At 35.3% G+C, this 18776-nt stretch overlaps 1 protein-coding gene across 5 annotated transcripts in view; it reads left to right on the top strand.

The window, feature by feature from the left end:
• The window catches only part of FOXP2 (forkhead box P2), a 422073-nt gene that overhangs the window by 125899 nt on the left and 277398 nt on the right, over positions 1–18776 (top strand). For all 5 annotated transcript variants that reach the window (XM_069851240.1, XM_069851278.1, XM_069851249.1 and 2 more), the window contains exon 3: positions 9158–9241. The gene's annotated coding sequence lies outside the window, so the exon portion shown is untranslated. The remainder of the gene's footprint in view (positions 1–9157; positions 9242–18776) is intronic.

Here is an 18776-nt window from a genome sequence, read left to right as displayed (position 1 = left end):
AGCAGTTCAGGAACAGAGTCTGTATGTTACTGGACAGTTTTTAATGAGTCCTAGTGGGTCAGTGGAAAGATTTTCCTTCTGAGGCATTGGATCAGACTCATATACATGACAGGAATTTCCACAGGATCATATTCAGTCAATTGCCATAAATGAAAATCCGTTGGCTCTGCAATAGCCAAAGCAAATCAAGTTACTGGCAAAAGGAATCGCATTGTACCTTTTTTGAAGTGAAGTTCTAACCTGCCAGGATTTTCTTACCATATGCATTTCAGTCATCCCTCTTTAAAAGAAAATAGACATTAATATTTCGGAAAGCAAAAGCGCGTAGTTTACCTTATTAATATTTTACGGTATTTATTTTATATTGAGTTTTTACAGTGCCTGGAGGTGTTTGTATGAGGGCTATTTTAATGTAAAATGGATTGATTAATTGAAGAAAGTCACAAGGTGAACATAAAAATGGAAAAATGTCTCTCCAAGAAAATTTATTGCTTTTAAAATATAAAAGCCATCCACATTCCCATTATGTTTTGATTTGTATCTTTCAGACAGAAGATGTTTTCTTGCATGAGCAACATGTGCATCATATGGTGCAGGAGGTTGCTATGGGAATTGTTTTACTCATTTATTATGAAAGTTGATGCAGAAATGAGAATTTGTAGAAATGCCTAAATTAACTTGTGCCTGTTTGAAAATTGGTGGTTTTTTTTTAATCCATTAAATAGGTTAAACTCATTCCTGCACACATACTACTTTATGAACAAATGCATTTTCCTATATTATGAAAAACAAATATTTTGTCATTATTTATTTGGCTTTTACCATTAGTTTCAATCAATACGATAAGAGATTTTACTGTGACAATACTGTCCAAAAGGTAATTAAAAACAGTTGCAGAAGATGTTTTCTTTTTACTGTAGGATCACATACTGTAACCTATGAGTATGAAGCATCATACAGTAGTTCTGCTGATATGTGAGACAGTTCCCAAAAGTTGCAGACAACACCTGGATACTACATGCAGTGTATTTTCAAAAGCTGAATTCCAATGTCTTCATGCAATTTAAAATTCTTTTTCTGAAAGTCACACTGGATCTGAGAATAGTGTGGCTAGAGCACAACCAGGGTACTGTAGAGCAACTACTTACCACTGCCAAGTAAAATCTATTTTAAAAAGCGTTTAATTACTTTTTGTACCCGAAGTCCAGCTTAGAAACTAATCACTCAGGCAAATATTTCTTCATAAAAGATCATTTCATTATCTGCAAATTATTATATACTTCCTTTTGGTATTAAGTGATATTGGAGAAAAGCAGGACTAGATGTATACTCATATGTCTTCACTGACGTTCTGATTCTGCAACATAACGATTAGCTCTTAATATGAGTGACTTCAGTTATAATAACAATTATCATGACCATTTATGCTGGTTTTGAATAGAAGGGTGGATAAAATGTTTTTTGTGACATGTTCTTTTCTTAACTGAAGGTACTAGTTTGTTGATGAGAGTTCCTGGTAACAAAGTGAGTCAACTTCTTTGAAGTACATCCATGTACCCATATCATGTAGGCTCAACATGTATCTTTCAGGAAAACAAAGGGCAATTTATGAAACATCCAGAAGAAAATTGTCATAAACGGATAACAGTTTACATCATACTGTATTTATAATTAAGGAATGAGGTCTTCGTATTACAACATGGATCCTTTGTAGATTAGAGATTTGAAAATGTACCTTGTAGTTCACTTGCACAACTGTTTACAAAGCTTGTGCACAGTCCCTTTTATGTATGCTTGTACTCTTGCATGTGCATGGAGAAAGAAAATGAAGATTCATTCTGGTTCAGATTTAAAATATCTTGTATATAATTTATTGACGGTTTATCCCTTCTTCTCAAGCCAGGCACTCGTATTCAGCATCCTGACACATTCCTTGTCTTCCTGGTCAAAGCACTCAGTTGCTGTATTCATCATTCTTCTATAAATACTGTGTGAGCATAAAATCCTGGAAAGTAGAAAGCATCAGATGTCCGTTGTTGCCCTGTCCTATGATGGGATCATTTTGTATAGGTATCAGTGGCTACTATTTTAGTTCTCTTTTTTTTTTCTTACCTTTAATTAAATGCAAGTGCAACTAAATAATGATATCAATTGACTACAGCCAAAAGTAATGTGAATGGAGATGAGTAAAAGTCAAATCGGGTGACCTGGACACTTTCAGAGAGGATAGTGGCACAGTATCTGTTATGTCAAGTAATCCACTGGTCTCTGCTCACCACCAGTAACCAGCCACACCACTGCCTCAGCTGCAATCAGTGTTTAGTAGCAGCAAATGGATTTTCTCCACTATCACAGTGATGCAGAAGTCACTGTCCAGAACTTGGGGGACACTCCACTTAGGTCTGCTGCTTCCTAGGAACAAGGCCTTTTTGGTGAGTGTGTCATTCATCAGTTACAGACAAGAAACCGGACATAAGTGCCTGTGCATTTTTGGGTCATCTGGTTTACAGGAGGGCAATTGATCCCACTGTGTAAGCAACTGCACAGTGGAAGACAGGGCACCGTGAATGAAACACATAGTTCTTGAGAACTGGACATAGCTACACCTAGGGGTCTGGAAGTCCCCAAAAAGGAGCCTTACCAGTGCCTCTTCTCATCCTGTCAGCTTGCTGTAACCATTTGTAGTTAATAGTGCCTTTTGGTCTCCTGGAAGCCACTTATTTCTACCCAGATTTTAAAACTGTCTTTAAAAAAATTATAAGTTTTTAACCATTTAACATGAATGGACTGTTAACTTCCGGATGAATCTGATGACAGTTGAGAGTATTCTTGTGGAAAACCATCTCTGAATCTTTGAGCTTGCCCATCAACCTGAAGTGGTCCTTGTGAAAGTACAGCAATAGCTGAAGACTTGATTGTACATTTTGTCTGTAGGGAGGACTGGCCTGTGTGTCGGAGTTTTGCCTCCAAAGTTTGATGTAGCTCTGAGTGAGGAACCAAGGAGCAACGACAGAGAAGTGTAAGCAGTGTACTCTAGAGAGGCTTCTTACTCAAGTCACTGGACAGGGTCTCTGGGAAAAACCAGGCCATCAAGGACATAAAACTCCCTTCTTCTTTGCAAAACACACAATAAATGAAGTCATGCAAGGTTTTAGGGTAGGGACCTCTGTAAGGATCCAGTCATCTTACAGACATTTAGTTTGCAAGAGTTGTCTGTAGCTAGCCGTGGTGGTTGTATCAGTATTGGACTATAAGCAGTGTCAGCAGTCCTTGAAGTGCCTGAACTGAGGATGTGGTAGGGCCATGGGGATTTTTGTGGCTGGAAAAGAAACAAGAGGAGCTAGAGCTCTGCATGGATGCAGAAATATGGCATCATTGGAATAAACTGCCAAGTGGTAGAACAACTTGAATGATGGGAGTTCAGTGATGGATAGATGGATGCAAGCTCTACAGAAGAGTCAGGCAGAGAAGAGATGGGAGGGTTGCCCTTTGCGTGAAGGGGCAGTTGGAAATCTTACATGTGAAGGTTTTGATTCAATATAAGGGGCAAGATTTTCAATGAAAAGACAATTGTGCATCACAACAGGTTGCCTAAAGAAGCCAGGAATCACCTTTAATGAAAGTTTTGAAGATGCTTCAGGCTGATGTACTAAGTGACCCGGTCTAAACTCTAGTGCTGCTTTACGCAGTTTGGACTCTACAGCCTCCTAGTGTGAGTGAATCAGTCTGTGATATGGTACATGCATCATGCCGGAAGGGTCGGGTGGTCTTTGAATTTATGAACTACTGATTTATAAATGTGTACAAATGTCTCCTTAACAAGAACAAAGTAGGTATTTAAGACAGCCCAGGATGATCACCGTACGGTGGCTCTTATGAGATAATACTTCTTAACGTTTTTACTTCTAATTTCTGATGTGATAGTTTTCTTTGGATCCCTCCTAATCATGTCACGTGAGAAAAAGGGAGAAACAAAATTATAATTCTGGAAATGATTCACATTGCAGTGCCACTGTATTTGTGGTATTGTAGATCGAACTATTTAGGAATAGTTAATTGCTTTCATTTTTGTTTATATTTCTTTCCTCCAGTTACTTTAGGCTGCTGCTGTTTATTATGATAAGAAAATTCAGCAAATGGTGGGAAAGGGTTCTTCTCTGAGCTATCTTACAATAAATTACATGTTTCCAGAAAAAATACAGACATGGCTAAAGATAAGTAAGACATGGTAACTGGGCACGTTGGATAAATTGTTCAGAAATCTCCATGAATGTGATATTGTTATCATGCATACTTGTAAGATTAGTGTCAACATGGGTTATCTATCATGTAAGGGCAAGTCAAGGAAGTTAGATATGCCTCAGGGGTGGTTTAGTTTGTACACTCAACTATTTAGACAACGCTGCTGTGGAGGTATTGGAAGAGAAGGCTGATCAAGGGTGATTTTTATTTTGCTGCAGGCTTCCCCTTTAATTGTACTATCTCCATTTTCTCCAATGTGCCTTGATAAGTACGGATAATCAGTGTCCTATTAATCTTTAGGATAAGCAAGACCTAAATGGAACACCTCCCCCCAGCTCCAGCCCTTTTTTGTGAATTTTACTTCTTATTATTTTCTTTGACCTATTTCTTAGCATAGCTGCATGTTGTCTAGATTAATTGAATATAGATATTTCAATTATCAAATTCCATGTTGTGAAAATTCAAGATTAATTTTAGTGGTATACAATATAATGTGAAATTTTATAAGTACATAACATGTGATAAAAATTTTGCAAAAGATCTAGTTGGGGAAGATTGACAGATCAAGAAGCGGTTAAGAGTTCACTATGTTCTCTGTGCTAGTTTAAAGAAGTGTTTGGTTCTCCCCCCACCACGGTACTTATTCCAGTCTTCATTTTTCTAAGTAGTAATGTGGAGTAGCATGTAAAACTGGCTAATGAGATCACAGTAGCATAAAGATCTTTTCATAGGTTCATTTAACTTTGAAATGATTATAAAACATACCTACTAATTTATTTTGCATGTTCTTGTTAATTAACACGGCATTCAGTAGTACTCATCTGGTTATGAGCTCCAGACTACTCCTCTGTCACAGAAATTTTCTACCTGAATACTTGGATTCAGGAAGAAAAAGCAGTATTTTTTTTTCTATCCGCAGTTCTGTAATTTACATAATATTCTTTAAAAATGCATATTTCTTGTAGTGTAAATAAATGTCTTGGAGTAGTTTAAATATAACTAAAAATACGTAGTTTGCCTACTAAGTAACTTTAAACACTTCTAGTTCATACTTTTAGAAGATATACATTATAGATTGCATGTAAATGATGTATTTTCAAATAAAATTCAGGATGCTCCATTGATGTAATGCAATTTAAGACTTGCTTAGAAGTCCTATTACGAATTAAAATTTCTTTTGTTTTTAATTGCATGGGAGGGCTATACAATTGAAAGGTGGAAGTTATGGATCCCAGTGGATATATATGCCTTTAAAATAATAGCCTCTAGCAAGTAATACTTACTTTCACGAAACCAGTTGTGTCCCTGGCCCAATCTATCTGATTCAAAACAAATGTATCAAAAGATACTTTATACAGGTTGCCCTCAACCATGTTCTAAAATATTCCTGAATGCTTTGGTGAGTAGTGCTTCATTGGAATATTTTATACAGATAACCACTTCATGCAGTAAAGCACCGTTTTACCCATTTTTAGTATAGAAAAAACGTGAATAAGTAAGTTTTATGTGAAGTAGAGACACATCAGAATGGCTGTTGATCTATCAAATAGTAGAATGGCTTAAGAGCTGTAGTGCACTTTTATGGAGTTCTTTACATTTTAAAAAATACCTAGGGACACCAGCAAGGCAGGATAATGAATTAGAACATGTAGTCTCAAATCACAATATTATCATAGGGACAGTGTTCAAGCATCGTAAGAGGTAAAATTATCTTAATGATTTGTGATCTAAATGTAAAATGAGCTAAGAGACGAATGCAACAAATAAAGGAATGAGTTAAAGGGAATGACTTGCAGCACCTGGGCATTGTATTTGTTTAGCTATAAAGTCAAGTTTTGAAAGAATATCTTCATTTAGGAGTGAATTTGACTTGCATTTAAAATGAAATATTATTTTTAGTTTGTAGTGATATCTGAAACAGCCATGCCAATTCACATAAATAAGAGTCAAGTTCTGTTGGTTGTGCTCGTAATGAATAATTATTTATTATGCAAGAAGGCTAATGCAGCATATTGTACGACAAAATGCTACCTAAATTGCATAGCATTCTCAGTGTTGAGCATGCATCTATCACCTATCTAGCTTCTGTGCTAGGTGGGTGATTGTAATTGTTGCACATTTATCATTTGGAGAAAAATTTTATTAAAATTCCTCTAAACCTATATTTTAATAAGCATGTGCATATCAAATCAAGGCAGTTGTTGATCAATGCCCTTTTTCAGTCTCAGATATTACAGATTTTTTTACTTGATTTTGCTTGTTTATGTGCTTTGGTATCTGCTTGTTTCTTTCAGATCTTAGGGACATGAATGGAAAGTCAAAGAAGAGTGGCAGGCAGGTGACTTTCAATTTAGTTGTATTCTACTGGTCACATGATGAGAGTGCTCCTGCCTGAGTAAGCAATACTACATTGAGCTGCTACAATTATGTGGACTTTCATCCACTGCAACAGTATTTAAAAATAAATAAATAATCTATTAGGATGCTTTCAAGTCTTTGTTTGACAAGTTCTGTGAATATGAATGTAAACTTTTAAGGTTCAGATGGAAATCAGACACTGAAGAATATAAAAAATACCTCTCTAAGCACAGTCAATAGGTAAACAATGGCATAAAAGATCAGCCTGCTATAGTCCAACGGATGGAATGTGCTGGCTCAGTTGTAGGGACGATAGAGAAATGTTGTTAAAATGGAATAACTGGAACAATTCAGGTCCAGGTTTTAGGATGCAAACAAAAATCAAAGCAAATCAGTGTTTACAAGAGAAGTAGTATTACATTTAAGAGGCAACAGCCTTCATTGGGCAAACCCTGTTGGAATGTAGTGTAAATTAAATGGGTAAAAAGGTAAGTTTTTAAAGATGAAGATTTATACTAGTAAAAAGAAAGTTGGGAGGTAGGGTCTGCGACTTGTCTGTGGCAAATATTTTGCACCTACTATGTGCATTTCTACCTACTTCAAATATTCCTTACTGACTTATGCAAAATTCTAGAAATCCAGATAATTCAAAAAAGATGAAAGAGAGAATTTTACTAATCTAAACTAACAAGTGTGGTTGTTTTCATATTAAGAGTAATTATGATGAAATTTTATAGTAAAAAATTTCATCAAAAAGGCTGCATCTCACCCAAAGAGGTCATTTTTTTGATGTAAGATTTCATTTATCCTAGCTGTCCTGGTTTGTTTCTGAATGAAGCAAAATGTGATGCTTAATAGCACCTAAGCTAAGAAAACTGATTATTTTAAAACTTTCTTTTGGCATAAAATAATATAGGAAAAAAGAGAAATGCAGAATATTTATGTTTGAAGATTATATGTTAAAATCTCTCAACAAACAATACGTATTTTTTAAGAAATAACTATAAACTCTATTTCTGTCCAGACTTAAGCTGCACAAAAAACTTTAAAGATTTAGAGCCACAGTTACACCTGCAATCTTTTAATGGGAAATAGGCGAGCAAGGTGAATGCTTCTCTTTCATTTGGATGGACATTTCCGTTCTGGATCCAGGGTGACTACACGACCATCAAGCAAAGATTCATTGACACATATTTTACTTTCCAACAACTTTTAAGAATTGCCACTCATCTTCACCTCCTTATATTTGCCTTAGGTTCTTTAACAGTTTTAACATTTTCTTCTTTTTTCTCTTTGTATTAAGAGCTCATAAGTTTTCCTTCTCATTTCCCAGTGCTGTCCTGCTGTGCAGAGGTTTCACGTTGTGTTTATTCCTCCAGCCTGTCATTCTTTGCCCTTCCTTCTTCACTTGCTCTACTACAGAGGCTGCCAGGTAGCTTTCAGTTTTCTAGGAACTTCGACCTTCCCAGCAGGTTTTGTTACACTCTACAAACAAAGAAAGAAGTTAGAACTGCAGCTCCTTTAAATGTCCAAACATCTTGTAACAAACTGTGTATTAATAATGCCAGTTGGAACACAGATATTTTGGTTTTTTTTAAACGTAGAAAAGCAGTCTTTTCTGTATGAAATTCTACATTCATTTTAATCTTCTGTCTGCTCTGTCTGACCTTGTCACCAAGGGAGAATTGCCAAGAGGCACCATCGAGAGGCTAGTAGGATTGGCTTCAGAAGTAGCAGAGTTTCAGGCATTAAGGCTATGTCTGTGTTAGTAAATTGGAAATATTTCCAGGTCTCTGCCACAGTTTTGGTGTTTGTAAGCTAACATTGTTCCAGAAAATTCCCAGACATCTATTTGACCATCTCCATTACACAGTTTGCATGGAGCCCCTCTGTTTTAGAGCATGTGTGAGTATACTGCCATAGATGTAGTATTATCTGTGCCAGTTGATTTCAGCAGAGAAATGTGCTCAGGCATAGGTATAATCTAAATATACTTTTTACGAACCTGCATGGTTGGCCTTATTTCTTCTACTTTTTTCCAGCCTCCTCCCTGCAATGCAGCCTTGCAGTCTCAGCTTCAAAGCTGTTTGGTTTTTTTTGACCCTGTGAACTCGTTGGTAGTGATACTATGTGCAGTTCTGTATCTGGAACAAACTACCTCAGGAAAGCCTCCCTCTCATTTGCCTTTAGGTACTTGAATAACAGAAGTAGAATAAAAAAAAATAAGACTAGACTTTGAGTGATGTCTTGTCTGTCCCTCTACTACAAGGCACAAACTTAAAGAACAACCATATTTCTTTGAGGACTACAGTGAATTTAGTCTTTAAGCTGACTACTTGTGATGAGAAACTCTCTCAACTTGCTCAGTCTTTCAACCACAATGTTTATGTCAAGATAGAAAAATTAAAGATTATAACTCCCTCCTTTTTCTTTCAGAACACTTATGAATCATCTTATGCTTCTCTGGAACTAATTAAGAGGTGTGATAAAGCCAAATCCTATTTTACTTTTGTTAAAATGTCTAAATAGCTGTAATCATTTCTCTCTGTCTTGTCAGGATGGTGGTACTGGAATTGATTTTGGACATCACTCCAGTTCAAGGTTGAAGTAAAAAGGTCTTTCTGAAGCTTAGAAGACGCAGGTGAGTACAGGTCAAGCATCATAAATCTTTGAGCATTACTTTCTGCAACTTCCTCTTGTTATGGAATTGCTTTTCTTCCTTACCAGTCCATATTCAAATAGCTGATCTTGACGTTCTCTGATTCACAGAGATGTATGACTGCTTGTATTATGGCTATACAGTAGAGAATATTTAAGTCATATAGGCTTTTGCTATATGTTTTTTCAGCCATTGCCACAAATGTAAGTGGACACAGTTCTCTCACCAAGATCTCTCAAAGTCTGTAGTTAAGTTTCACTGCATAATTTTCATTATGTCAGCTGCAGTAGGAGTACAATAATTAAGCTAATTAGAAAATTCTTCTAGACTGCATGAATATTTTTTGTAATAAATTAAAATTTTGGAGGGATTAAATAGTAATGAATCCCTGAGTTCGGATATTCATAGTTTCCTGAATCCAGGATCTCTGTTCTTTCGGTAACAAGGCATATTCCATGATCTCAAGGACCATAAGTTTACATCTTGTTTGAACTGCTGTGAGTGTTAACAGTCTGAACCCATCTGTGAAGAAACACGATTAGTGGGTATGGTGGGACTTGTCATGCTTCCATTGAATTCCTTGCTTTAATCCAGACTGTCACAGCTATCTTGAGTGCATCACGTATGACTGGATATCAGTTTTTTACTTTAAAGACATCTAGAAAAGAGCATTCTGAAAAAAATTAGTGTAAAGTGAGAGCCTAGCAAGCTGCTCCACATCTATTTCAGATTTTTCATGCTTGCTGTTGCAACAAAGAATTAACCTTCATGTTGAATGTTGCAATTGTCCACATTCTGTTTTCCTACTGGGGTAGAAAATTTCTTGAGACTATTTCCAGAATTTTTGAATTCAGAATCTTAGGCAAGACTTTAGTGTATAAATTGCAAATTATGCACAACTGGTGCCTGATAGTAAATTGTAATAGATGCAGATTTCAACAGGGTGCAACAAACTAACTCACCATAACGGGAACCATGCCCGGCTGCTTTTGTGTAGACCACTGTTTCCAAAGTAAATATGTATTGTTTCTCTGTATGTCACGTACAGTAACTGCTAAGACTTTATGAAATATTCAAATGTGTCTCTATTGTGCATAATCTTGATATACCCATCTTCATGAACTGATGCCTCAGAAGGGCAAGAAAAAGAAGTAGTTACAGGAGGAGTTAATGATGGTGAGAGTAATTAGTGCTGAAACTATGTTTATAACAAGTTTTCTAAAGTTTCACCCTCTGGGAGGAAGCACAGACCTTTTTAACCTAATTCAAAGCACTGCAAAACAAGACCGCCCTGGTATGTGCTTCACTGTGACTGTCTTCACCCACTGGGTAATAACAAAGGAAAATTCCTTTCTTCTGATTTAACTTCACCTTTTTCCAAGGACTTAAGGCACTGGCCTGAAGGGTACAGTATGAATATGGTGAAAACATAAAAAGAAGAAAAGATAGAGTATTAACTTTAGTGATTTTGCAAATCAAAGTATATGCAGTAGTGTACAGGGAAAGAGGAGACATTACATGTAGAGTCACATATAAATTTGTATATGGCTGTATGTTAATATGTATAAATATATTTGCAAAACATTGCTTTTTCTACATTATCCATTGGAGAGAACAGTAAAAGAGGTCAGATTCTCTATTTGCCTGGTAGTAAGCGAAATATGACTGGATTTCTATCACCTATTTATACACATATGTCTGAATGCTGTAACTTGTCTTTATTAATAATAGATAGCTTCTTCAGTGCCAGTATTTTGGAGGACTCTTTGTTTTGATAGAAATTGTGTAGTAATTGTATAGCAATTGAAATCTGGTGAGCCAACAGGAGGTTTTTATTCTTTAAAGGATTTCTTTTTCTGAAAATTTACTATGTTCTCTACCAAATAGTGTCAGAAATGCAGTCATACTGACTTATGCATCTATAACAGCTTGGCAGTATCATTTTATTGAATTCCAGTATGTCTGGAACTTAAGGCACGTGGAGGAAAGTAACTGTTATTCTGTTTTCTCCATTATTTTTTTTTCCGTAGCTTTAAGTTAAATACAATCTATAAAAATGCTTTCTGTAAAGAAAGCCAAAATCTTTTTGGTTTTTTTTTAGCACTGGTCTCTATTTCTTGCAGTATGTAAAAGCAGAGAGGGCATGTTTTTAGTCCATGAGAAAATAGTAGTTAATTTTGAATGCTGGTTCTTCAGTATGTCATTTAGAGTTGATAGTTTTTATCAACGGTGTTTTTGCACTGATTGAAACCTGGAATTCAGTCATGAAAATAGTGATAGAAATGCATAAAAATAAAAGTGCATTCATGAGTACATTTTTAATTAACAGAGAGGAAAAAAATCTTTTTGTTTTCTATACTGTCTCTCAGTAAACCACTTAGCTGTTTAGGAATAAGTTTTAGAAAACTGAGTTAGAGTTGGAAAAACTGAAACCAAGAGAAAAATCTGTATCAGAAAAACAGAAAAGATGTTCCATTTTTGGACTGATGGCTTAAATGGACACTTTTGGGAACTACTAGAGGTGTAGTTACATCTGGATTTACGGAGTTAATTAGGCTTTAAAAAACAGCTAAGGAAGTTTTCTAAAAATAAATATTTCCTATGGTAGTGTATTGTAGCAGTTGTGGTATTATTTATTGTTAAACTGACCTAGCTCTTCTGCCGTGTATTGGCAATTCGTGGAGGAGGAGACACTGAGCTCATTCCTGTTTCTTCCTGGTACTAGAGATCTTTAAACAGCACAAGTTATGGGCCCATATTGTATATGTATGCATTTTGTACACCTACCAAGTATTCAGTCTTTCTGTTTATGTTTATTTTGCATAGAGCAAACATAATCATGTTGTTAGATGAATATGAAAGTATATCTCATATAGTCATCTTGCAGCTGTACTAGAACTCTTGAGAGAGTTATGTAAGGACTCATTGCTGGTGATCACGTTGATGACCGACATGAAATATTTGATATACAAGTTATTCCATCAGCTGGATAATGGATTGGCATTGACTTTATCCATGAAGAAGGCCTTCCATGTCTGGTCAGAATGCAAATAAGTTTTGATAATGTTGTAGGTGAAGGGGAGGAGGATACGCAACATGATGCTGAAAAGAAAAGATGGTATCTGCTTTCCAAGAAGTGATTGGATGGGGATTGTTGGGCTTTGTCTTCAACCTGATCTCCACCAGCAAAAGTCTGAAACACAAACAGTTCTTTACATTTTAATGGAATTGTATTAGAATAGACACTGTTTATTGTAGACCTTTGAATTATCTTCCCAGGGTTATTGTGAATAGTGGTAAATGACTGGTTTGGGGGAACCTGAAGGCAACTTTTGTCAAAAAGTGGTTTACACTGATAGAATCAAATTTGTGACCTGGAACTATGAGGTACTAAATTTTTGCTATAATTGTACAAAGTAACAAACTGTGGCTTTAAACTGTCCAAGTTTTCAATTCAGCTGAACATTAAATAAAATCTTAATGGTCTGATTTGCTGAAAAGAGCATTATTGCAATATTTTACTTCTTACAGCCCATATTGAATATGAACTTGCATCACTTACTACAAAGTTTATTCTTTGGGAGATATTTCCAAAGCGTCTAGGAGTGATGCCCCATGTTTCTTGGAATTAGTCCTTATTAATACCATCTTCCCAAAGGAGTTATTGCTTGAATACACTGATTGCATGTTTCTAGCATAGACATTTTAAGGAAAAGCTAGGTGATGTCTCATGTTTTTTTTCAAGTAATTGTATGAAATGCATAGCATTGGTGTGCATCCTAATAATTTTATGGCCCTTTTTTTCTATGTGACGTGCATGCGAGAGGTGAGAACTTTTAATTTTTAACTGAACTGAATACAGGTCTCTAAATGTGGCCTGCTCGAGAACTGGGGACCATTACTGTAGTTGTCATGTAAAATAAAGTTGGAGTCTGAAGCTCCTTTTTAGCTGTCAGCTTTATTAAGGAGCTACTGGTGTGTTGAACTAGGTATACACATTATATAAGCAGTGTATGGTAGTGTCTGGGGAAAATTTTCTCTCTTCATTGCTGCTTTATTAGGTCTCGCTCACTTGTTCACTGTTGCCCTGTCTTACTCCAGCTTTCTGGCTGCAGCTCACAGCACAGTAGGTCTAATGTAGATTGACGCCTTTGCCAGAGGACTGATTGAAACTTGTGTCTCACAGTTGCTAATGCTCACTCAACCATTTTATTGAAGATAAAGTAAATAAAATAGATTGCCATATGAGAATTCTCTGAAATCAAATGGAATAATTTGACAGGTTTAAGCCCATGAAAAAGCCAAAGCATTGAAACAGATGGGAATACTTTTTATGCACAATATACCAGGAAAAAGTGTCTGCTGGCTTCATGTTAAACTGTTAATGGCTTTTACCAAAACTAAAAATGTTGAAAATATTATCATCATTTCCAACGGAATTTCTATTGCTGTTTAAATCATTACTTCTCTCAAACAGAGGGACTTTTTTTTCATTTAAGAGCAATGGATATACTAATTTTACTTTCTTATTGCTTCTGATTCTTTAAGACTTGGGTGATGGATAACCAGTCTGTTAAAATTTAATTTAAAAAAATAGTGTGGTAGTGTTTCTAGAGTGCATTGCAAGATATTTGAGATTAACTGAGGATGAGTTTATTATTCTAGAAAATAATTCTGTGAAGTAATGTAAAATAGATTGTTACTTTTATAGGTTTTTAATAATCACAAAGCAACATGATTGTGAACATTGCTAGTAAAGTTGCTAAAATAAGCCCTAACAGTTCTAAAAGTATATGTGGTACAGTACATGAAATATATGAACTGCTAAAGCTATTGTGACCAACTGTTTAGAATAATGGTCAACAAACCCCAAATATTCTTATAACACTTCGATAAAAAATTGCTGTAGATGAGTAGTGTTGTATGCCCAAGTTCTTTTTTGAAATAAGATTTGTCTTTCTGTGAGAGAGACAAGAGGAGCACACAAGTCTGCCACATATCCCTGTTTTAACCCTTTCTACTTTCTATGAAATGAACGTCTCAGAAAGTATTGTCTTCCTGAGGAGGCAACAGAGAACACTGTCTTAATTAGATTTTAATTACATACATTGCCTTGGTTTTTTTCTGTGGTAGGAGATCAAAGACAAAGAATCCCTGCTTGTTTCCGTCTTGTGAAGTGTTTTCTATCTCTTATAGTTTTTTTTAGTTAAATTGGAAAGCCATTAAGCATTACCACAATATTTGGAAGAAAACACTGAGACCTGTGAATGCTCTAACATAGATTGTTTTAGACAGGATGAAAGCTAATTTTATCAAAAGAAATAGAAACTTGAACAGTAGTTTACTTTGGATATTTATGAAATTAAAGGAAACCAAATGTGGTTTCCCATACTTGTCAGAACAACTTATTTGTGCCGTTATATTTCAGTGTGGTCTCTTATTTGACCATATCTGAAGTAATTCCGAAAGGCTGTTTTTCATGTTATGGTTTCTCATGTTTTTCAGTAACATAGTAAATGAAATGATCAATATTTGGGAGTTGTTTTCTAAGTTACCTTATCCAGAAATCAGTCTGATACAATAGTGAAAATCTAGCTATTTAAAATCCTTATTTTAAAAAAAATAAAAGTAGGCAATGAAGAAAGCCATTCAGTACAAGACTAGCATAAGAAAGAAATAACAGCAGATCTAATATCTGAAAATAAATGGAGTCTTGAAAATGGAATAGATATTTATTTGATTGCTTTGAGAGTTAACCTCCATAAAAAGCTGATTTTAAATGAGTTTTTTATTTGTGAGTAGTACTTGTTAACTATCATCGGCAGTAATTTCTATTCTCCTCTGGAAAATTCATTGTGGGATCCAGCAAAGAAAGGAATAATGATTTGGGTTTAATTTATTTTTTTTATGTGGACACAGCCATCTAGGAACTGGGCGAAGGTCACTGTCCCTTAGGAAATGGGCCTTAGAATTTTTAACGTAGTCTGTAAAACAGCTGTATAGTGGTAATTGTTGTCAGCCACAGCCTACAGGAGATAGGTTATTACTGTTGATTTGCAAGGGAAGAGGATGCTTACCTGCATTAATTTCTTCCATAAGTTTCAAATATTCACAGTTTAACTGTTGAAGGAACTCCTACTGTTTTTTCCTGATCTTGAGTCTTCTAGAGAAGCAAAATAGGTCAAGTTTCGTTTTATGTGGTGGTTCTGGTCCTAATGGAAAACTATGTGTAGAGAGTCAAGTACCTATATGAATATTCAGTAAATTATGACAAATCCAGTGAAAGTTTTGCAAAGAAAAATACCACGCATGTAATCTTAGCCTGCAAAGTTACACCTGCAAACAATAGTTTAAACAAGATATAGAGGCTTCTTAAGAGTAAGGCACAGGACATGGTGCATTAGCATGTACGAAACAGAAATTTATTTTTAGGATCCTATAATTTGGTTAAGTGTAGTTTTGTAGGTAACTACAGTAATGTAAAATGGGCTGTAATTATAATTCAGTGTTGTTATTCTTGAAGGAGAAACCATCAAATTTTGGTTTAGATCTTCTGAAATAGATATAGAAGTCCCTTTCCTTCTGTAAAAGAATTTGGAACCTAATTCCATTCTTTATTATTCTGGTAAAGTTATTGATAACTGCTAAATGTTTCAAATCAGAGCAGATTGATAGTGTGATATGACAAACACATTTGACCCCATGTCTTAAATGTTATGCCACTAATTTGAAACTAGTGTTTATTTTCTGAACAGTACATATTACAATCCAGTTGGTGATTATTTAGCTTCCTTCCTTTCAAGATGGAAACTTTTTTACATGACCACCTGCCAGTAGTTTTTACTTTGTTTTCTGTTACCTCTAAGATAGAGTATCATGAGATGTTACAAATCCAGTTCTCTCTTTCCATCACTTATTAAAGAATTAATATGACACAGAAGATTTCTACTCAACCCGGTCAAAGGATTTTAGTTTAGTTTTAGGTCATTATACTTCTCAAATTTGATCATTTCTATTCATTTTAAGAAAGAAGTTCAATATTTTGTAGGTTTTGCATCTTCATTCTATCAGAATTTCTGAAATGGAATCTTACCTCAGACCAGTTTTTCTCTACTGATTAAGTGGACTAAATGAAATATAGCATTATTATTAATTTCCTTTTTACAAAACAGGCTAATATGTTGATCTGAATTACTGAAATGAATAGAAAAATATTTAAAGGTTTCTCTTACGGCATCATTTTGCATTTGCCTTTTTGAGCAGTAGTATTACAAGGAATATGGAAGGTAAGTATGCCCATTTGTAAGTCGTTCTCCTTCACTGCAGAAGTATTAGACTCATTATTGTTGGTAATCCTTTTAATAAGTAAAGCGCATAATTATTTAATGAACAAGTGCTGCAGTATCTTTGCCTTCTCTCAGAAATTCATTATTGCACCTACACCAGAATTTGTGGTTGCTTCCTTGCTTCTTTCTCTTCTTCAACTTGTCACTTTCAAAAAGGAAAGTGAAAAGGAATGTGCAAAGGATCCCAAGCCAATGCAGTGCAAAATCCATAACAGTTTAAACCATGTTGCTTGGATTTGCAGAAAAGTTACTTACAAGTGATCCTATGGTTGTTTTGCCAGCCCTTTAGTGGCAGCAGGCAGCTCTGGCATTGGGAAGGTAGCACACAGCAGGGGAAAGAGGGAGAAGGCAGGAGCATCCTTGAATGCTGCAGCTGTTTGCTGAGTGAGCATATGTTGAAGCCCTTGAGCCTCTGCAGAACATGTTTTCACAGGTCAATGCTTAAATCACATGCATAATGCTCTCCTAAAATAAGTTTTATCTGAGCACCTGTTTATTTCATTTTCTAAGGGAAATTGTTCTGTTGTGGAAGCCCTGCAGTTATTTACTTTCTATGGTAAAAGATAATGGAACACTGCAGTTAGTTTTGGTAAAGTAACATTTTTTTTTCCCTAAAATTTTGCATGTTGAACTTTTAGAAAAATGAGTATTTGCTTTTTGTCTCTCAAAGATTTGCTGAACGTTGTACTTTTGGACTACATGAGAAATGGAGATCTGAGGAAGTATTAATGTTACTGCAATCGTATCAGTTATATTCTTTTAATTTTGCAATTCAGTAATATTTTTAGTTCTAGGTATTTTAAATTTATTTGATTTATTAAGCCTGAGGAAGCTATATATTGGGTTGATTGAATGTATTGGATAGGACACTGTTTTGGAGTTATTATATTATGAACTTGAATACCCTGTCCAGTACTTAAAAGATCCCAGAAGATAGAGCATGTGATTTAATTACGTTTTTCATTTTGCAATCTTGACCTCTGTTCCCAACCTCAAGACAAAGAAAGACAAAGTACTGTGAGCAACTGGCGGTTGACATTAAGAAGGAATCTATCTTCCACATCTCTCTCAAGTCCCAGAGTAACAGCCAGTCCTCAGCACAGATGCAGGACTTGCTCAGAAAAATTCTGTGCTTTGACTGGTAAATTCATCTACTGCATAACTTCATTGTAAAACTTCTTTCTTGTTCTTTCAGCTTCTTCCCTAGAAATCACTCTTTTTCTGGGTAAGCTCTAGCTATACTGAAGCATCTGGGACAACACAGGGATACTGGACTCAGTAAGGCCAGTAAGGATGATTTTTGAGAGTGGCCAGTTTGCTCCCCTGAAAGAAAGAACTGTAATATGCATATAAGATGTAACTAGTTGTGCTTTTCAGTTATTTTAGATTTTAATTGTATGTTTGTGCAGTTGTATGATTTTGAAAGTTTACTGAATCTCTGGTTTTGAGGAAGAAGTTGGATTTTTTTTTCACAAGCTAATAAAGACATATTTTTCTAGGAAAGTAACTAGAGGAAAACCCTAAGGTAACTAGAGGAATACCCTAAGATATTCTTTAGTATTTGGGATCGGAGTCTGTTTGGGCAGTGAAGGTTGATGATAGTTTGCATGAAGATGGTGGGATTTATACTTTCTGACAATGGACTTGATTCATGACATCCCAAAGCTCATGCTGCAGTCATATGGGAACAGATACTATCTGTTCTAGGAACCCCATATTTGACAAACGTGTTGGAGAGAAACTTTTAGCCATTAGGGCAAATGATTTCTACAGTATTGTCAGTCTGTGGTAAAACCCGTCTTTGCTGCATCTTTTGATTGCCTTTACAGCTGCCAAATTTACAGGCAAAATAAATAATAAAAAAAAAACTTTGATGAAATTACAGTTGTAAGTGTCTTCGATAAATACTTTGGATTTGTTTCTAGTGCCAAGCATTTAAGTTATTACTCTATGTTAACAGATAAAATGTCCAAATTAACGTGTAATGTGATGAACATTAATAGTGTCTTCGAGCTGTTGAAAAGACCTGTACTCATCCTTTAATAAAAAATCAGATTCCTAAATCTACACAGGAAGTTAGCAAGGAGGTATATTTTAATTGATTGGTGCTTTGTTATATTTTAGATTTGCTCTACATGCTGTTCATTTCTCTTAATCTAATAACATTGCTA

This window comes from Phaenicophaeus curvirostris, chromosome 1, assembly GCF_032191515.1.
Source record: "Phaenicophaeus curvirostris isolate KB17595 chromosome 1, BPBGC_Pcur_1.0, whole genome shotgun sequence".
Classification (NCBI taxonomy): domain Eukaryota; kingdom Metazoa; phylum Chordata; class Aves; order Cuculiformes; family Cuculidae; genus Phaenicophaeus; species Phaenicophaeus curvirostris.
The sequence above is the reverse complement of the archived record's forward strand: the minus strand, read 5'-3'. Positions and strand labels throughout refer to the sequence as shown.